At 39.0% G+C, this 5,490-nt stretch overlaps 1 pseudogene across 1 annotated transcript; it reads right to left on the reverse strand.

The window, feature by feature from the left end:
* Positions 1-549: 549 nt before the first annotated feature.
* On the reverse strand, positions 550-1,616 carry LOC114903109 (annotated as a pseudogene). The gene has a single exon (XR_003795635.1). The product of XR_003795635.1 is annotated as an interferon-inducible double-stranded RNA-dependent protein kinase activator A pseudogene (transcript).
* Positions 1,617-5,490: the final 3,874 nt, after the last annotated feature.

Here is a 5,490-nt window from a genome sequence, read left to right on the forward strand (position 1 = left end):
CCACTAATAGCTAAAGCAATCTTTTTTTTTTATAACAACAGTTCTTTATTACATGGATTCAAATACACAGCATACCAATCATGTTCCCTGAAATTTAACAATCACATTCAATTAAAACCTGTTAGTGCATTCCTCAACACTAATTCTAAGGGGCTTCCTTCGAAATTCCTTTACAAAGCCTTGTACAAGGAAGAGGTTAAGCACCAGTAAGAAAGACTGTTGTTAGCAGTTTTATTTTATCCTCCTCCTCATCAACAACAACAATCATGCAGTCTTTTCCTTCTATGTGCATGGCATTGTAAAATGGGTGCTACCCTCTGCTATGGTACAAAGTTTATAAATACAATATACCAATACAAAGTCGAAGCCATTAAAAACATCTTAATAACAACTACCAGGAGATAATTAAATCTGGAGTGTTGATGGAATCTATGAAGAGATTTAGAACCAACACACAAACTCAAACATTATAGTAAATGTTTTACTTGGAAAGGGGAGAAAGGGGAACTTCTTATGTGCTACTGAAGGGTTTTCTACATTGTTCCACGTTTACTTTCTTTCTGCTATTATCTTTAAATACTGCAGAGCATTGTGAGCTGCATCACTCTGCGCACTGCCACAGGAGATCCCCGAGCCATGACAGACTGTGATGGGACTGGTGGACAATTCAGCGAGACATTGATACTGTCCGTTGGCACTCAGTTCCTCTATATCCAAATGTGTTATATTAAAACCTTGCTCCTTTGCAATTTCACTAAGCAGCTGGATGTAATCTGTATTTGGAATACTGAGGAGGCTTCTTTTCAGTAAGCTGATCTTTTCACAAGGATAATTCCTCAAGGAATGCCAAGTATAACCTAAAGAATGGCCTACCACATTTGTCAAAGAAATGTGGTTCTCTGGAGAGATATTACTGAATTTGGCAAGAAATTTCTCAGCAGCATTTCTCTTGGCTTGTTTCTTTGATGCCGCCTTTCCAGTTTCCATGAATGACTCTAGCCTGCAAATTGTGGTATATTCTCTCTTATAAGCAGGTCCTCCCTCCTGGGAAAGGGTATATTCAGGAAGTCTCCAGCCATGATGAATAGCCAATTCCTGTAATGAACCAATAGGATTAAGCTGGTTCTTTGGTTGCTTGGAAGGGTCAGGCATTAAGGGATCAGGAACTGCAAAGAAAATACTTGCACTGGCTTTCAAAATGTTTATGGCAGCCTCTGAAGCTCTATGTTTCACCAGCTTCTCACTTGTACCTTCACCTGTGCAGGTTATGTCACCAACAGTTACTCTGAAGGTGAAAGTGGGCACGTGTATTTGCACATTGGATCTTTCACATTCATAAACTGGGATATTCTTGGTCTTCATGCCGTATACATGTAATACCTGAATTGGTGTTTTCCCTGGCTTAGCTGTGATCATCTTCCCCAAACTGAAGGTCCCACTGTCCTCACACTCCAGCGACGGAGCCATGGCACGATGCCTGCTCTGAGACATAGCCAGAAGGGACGGCTTTGTGGCGGGAGGAAGAGCAGTGTGGAGTGACATCTTCACTCCGCAGGTCGGTCAGTCCCTGAGAGGAGCGATCTAGAGTCGACACCGCCACCTCCTCCCCTCCTCCGACTCCTCTACAGCAATCTTGAGAATGAAAAATGGAGCTGGAGGAATCAGGCTCCCTGACTTCAGACTATACGACAAAGCTACAGTAATCAAGACAATGTAGTGCTGGCACAAAAACAGAAATATAGATCAATGGAACAGGACAGAAAGCCCAGAAATAATCCCACACACATATCGTCACCTTATCTTTGATAAAGGAGGCAAGAATATACAATGGAGAAAAGACAGCCTCTTCAATAAGTGGCGCTTGTAAAACTGGACAGGTACATGTAAAAGTATGAAATTAGAACACTCCCTAACACCATACACAAAAATAAACTCAAAATGGATTAAAGACCTAAATGTAAGGCCAGACACTGTCAAACTCTTAGAGGAAAACATAGGCAGAAAACCCTATGACATAAATAACAGCAAGATCCTTTTTGACCCACCTTCTAGAGAAATGGAAATAAAAACAAAAATAAACAAATGGGACCTAGTGAAACTTAAGAGCTTTTGTACAGCAAAGGAAACCATAAACAAGACCAAAAGACAACCCTCAGAATGGGAGAAAATATTTGCAAATGAAACAACTGACAAAGGATTAATCTCCAAGAGTTACAAGCAGCTCATAAGCTCAATAACAAAAAAACAAAAAGCCCAATCCAAAAATGGGCAGCAAACCTAAATAGACATTTCTCCAAAGAAGATATACAGATTGCCAACAAACACATGAAAGAATGCTCAACATCTTTAATCATTAGAGAATTGCAAGTCAAAACTACAATGAGATATCATCTCACACCGGTCAGAGTGGCCATCATCAAAAAATCTACAAACAATAAATGCTGGAGAGGGTGTGGAGAAAAGGGAACCCTCTTGCACTGTTGGTGGGAATGTAAATTGATAGAGCCACTATGGAGAACAGTATGGAGGTTCCTTAAAAAACTAAAAATAGGACTACCATATGACCCAGCAATCCCACTACTGGGCATATACCCTGAGAAAACCATAATTCAAAAAGAGTCATGTACCAAAATGTTCATTGCAGCTCTATTTACAATAGCCAGGACATGGAAGCAACCTAAGTGTCCATAATCGGATGAATGGATAAGGAGATGTGGCACATATATACAATGGAATATTAGCCATAAAAGGAAATGAAATTGAGCTATTTGTAATGAGGTTGATAGACCTAGAGTCTGTCATACAGAGTGAAGTAAGTCAGAAAGAGAAAGACAAATACCGTATGCTAACACATATATATGGAATTTAAGGGAAAAAAATGTCATGAAGAACCTAGGGATAAGACAGGAATAAAGGCACAGACCTACTAGAGAATGGACTTGAGGATATGGGGAGGGGGAAGGGTAAGCTGTGACAAAGCGAGAGAGAGTCATGGACATATATACACTACCAAACGTAAGGTCGATAGCTAGTGGGAAGCAGTCGCATAGCAGAGGGAGATCAGGTCGGTGCTTTGTGACCACCTGGAGGGGTGGGATAGGGAGAGTGGGAGGGAGGGAGATGCAAGAGGGAAGAGATATGGGAACATATGTATGTGTATAACTGATTCACTTTGTTATAAAGCAGAAACTGGCACACCATTGTAAAGCAATTATACTCCAATAAAGATGTAAAAAAAAAAAAAACATCACACCATTTTTGTCTCCCAAGAAGCAGAGATGTTAACCAAAGAGTAGAAAGAATTTGAAGCAGTTAATGGTTAAATGCCAGAGCCTCATTTCTGGCACTAAATGCACAATAGTCGGAATCATACTGTTATGAGTCCAGTTGTGTCCCCTCTCAAAAATATATGTTGGCATTCTAACTCTCAGTACCTCAGAATGTGCCTTTGTTTGGATATAGGGTCTTTACAGAGTAATCAATTTAAAACAAGGTTATTAGTGTGGGCCTTAATCCCATATGACTTGCATCCTTATAAAAAGGGGAAATATGGACACTGATTTGACTGAGATGGACATAGAGGAGACCATCTGAAGACACCAGGAGAGTGCCATCTTCAAGCCAAGGGATGCCTGAGGCCACCAGAAACTGGGGGAGAGGCCTGGAGCAGATTTTCCCCCACAGCCCTCAGAAGGAACCAACTCTGCTGACACCGTGATTTCAGTCTTCTAGCTAGCTTCCAGTACTGTAAGACAATACATTTCTGCTGTTTTAGCTACCAAATTTGTGGTACATTTTTACAGCGGCTCTACTAAACTAATATATATAAGTTAATTTACTAACAGTTAAAAGGAAAGTAAACCTATCCTTCCTACTCAATCACAAACTAGCCTTGAAAATAGAAAGAATAGAAAGCTATGTAGGTAAAATTGAATCGTGCTAATTGTAACTTCCTTTCTCATCAGTAGTTCTCAATCAGAGGAGATATGACATCCAGGGGACATTTGCTGACATCTGGAAACATTTTTGATTGTCACAACAGGGAGAGTAGCTGCTGGCATCTGGTAGGTCTGGAGGCCAAGGGTGCTGCTAAACACCCTACAGTACACAGGATAGCCCTTCACAACAAGATCTATCTGGTCCAAAAGGTCAAAAGTAGTGGTTGACAAAATCTGTTTCTGATGATATGAGATCAGATTTTTCTTTATACATAATATTTTGTTATTTTCATTCAACAAATAGTTGAACGCCTACTCTATTTCATGTACACATTAAAGGACATTTATTAAAACATATATTTGAACAGCAAGTGCAATGTGGCACACTGTACACAAGAAGAGGTGGCTCTTCTGTAAGCATCATGCCTGTCCGCTTATTGTGCTTGCTGTCGCTTTGTTTATTTAACTAATGTGAGGTTCATTATTCTTTTTCAGTTTTGCAATCTGGTTAAAGTAACACATCACTCCTCAATGTTATCCTGTCTAAATCTTCACTGATAAATAGCACCTGTCTGCAGAAAGCACCTGCTCAGAAGCAGTTTTAGACTCCCTGTTACTGTTAAGCTTGTGAGAGGTCACCCAGGCTGAGAGGAAAGAAATTAACAGACAAGCTGCCTGTGTTCTGAAATGATGGGACTGAGGCCATGTATTCTCTGGTTTCTCTCCTGATGGTCTGTGCAGTCTTTCCAGTATAGTATGTCTCTCTTCCTATTCCACAGAGGGATTAAAACACTTTTTCTCCCATTTGATATATGTCTAAATCCTTTTATTCAACTGTCGAAAAAGTAAAATACTGATTTTTTTCTTTAGAGAATGTGTTAATAGATTTAATAGATTTTTTTCCTTTGATGAGTTTGAATTCAAATCTCAAATTGAGATAGCTAGTGAAAAGACGTCTTGTAATTTCGTATAAATGCCTGATGGTCTTTTATCCACATTAACCATTGTATATTTGAACTTGATGGACAGTTTTTCTTAAAAGAAAATGAATAGCAGGTTCTAAATTACACCAAAGATCAGAATGAAATGCATTGGCAGCTTTACTCCATGCATATTAGCATTTAGTCATTTATTCATTTATTCACTATACCAGAGAACAGTTTCATATGGTGTTTGAGCAGGAGGAATCTGTCTGAATATTTCACCTTCCTGATAAAAGAGGACCATTTTTTTCTACATAAATGTTTAAAGCCATTACCTGACTCACAATAACTCTAAATTGATAGGTTTAAATATAAAACTACACAGGTGAATGGTTTGTAAAGACAAAAGAAGTTGTGTTCATTTAAAAACATAATCGAGGAACAAGCGTTACCTTTATTGTACACAACAAAACTGAGTGTAAACTTAAGATCTTAAAACCTTATGTCACATTTTCACTTGAGTATTATGCTATTTGAATAATGTTATTATAAGCCTTAAAGGGAGCTTAAAGAGAAGAGCTTAAAAGGAAGCTTGCAAACAACCCCCAGAGTCAGGAGGTCCACAACTT

The sequence above is a fragment of the Monodon monoceros genome, unplaced genomic scaffold, assembly GCF_005190385.1.
Source record: "Monodon monoceros isolate NGI ecotype Baffin Bay Population unplaced genomic scaffold, NGI_Narwhal_1 Super_Scaffold_20, whole genome shotgun sequence".
NCBI classification, from domain to species: domain Eukaryota; kingdom Metazoa; phylum Chordata; class Mammalia; order Artiodactyla; family Monodontidae; genus Monodon; species Monodon monoceros.